This window comes from Arachis ipaensis, chromosome B10 (assembly GCF_000816755.2).
Source record: "Arachis ipaensis cultivar K30076 chromosome B10, Araip1.1, whole genome shotgun sequence".
NCBI classification, from domain to species: Eukaryota; Viridiplantae; Streptophyta; class Magnoliopsida; order Fabales; family Fabaceae; genus Arachis; species Arachis ipaensis.
In genome coordinates this window covers 768,511-768,852 of record NC_029794.2, presented here as the reverse complement: position 1 = coordinate 768,852, position 342 = coordinate 768,511, and the positions used below count along the sequence as shown (strand labels likewise).

Genomic DNA, 342 nt, shown 5'->3' with positions numbered 1-342 from the left:
AGAAAAGAACAAGAACACAAATACAATTGTAAACTCTTTTTACTAGATTTAGTAACGGATTACTATAATCAAAGGAATACACTCATAAATTGAGCTTCTTTCAATCATAATTCTCCAAATTATACTACAAATAAATGAGATAACACTTTAAAGTTCCATTTTTAAGAGGTATTTCCTAATATACTCAAATATGATGCCTCTAATTTATACATAATTATGAGAAAATAAAAGTGAACAAAGTTGTATCCATGCAACCATTGGAGATCACTAGTCCCCCCAACAAGTGATCAACTTTGAATCCTAATTGAACTTTTCGTGTCAGAGCCTTGGAACAATTGTGCA

General features: G+C 30.1%; 1 protein-coding gene across 1 annotated transcript in view; it reads right to left on the bottom strand.

Moving 5' to 3' along the window:
• The window catches only part of LOC107623249 (probable serine/threonine-protein kinase PIX13), a gene marked incomplete in the record, with an annotated part of 5,175 nt that overhangs the window by 3,919 nt on the left and 914 nt on the right, over positions 1-342 (bottom strand).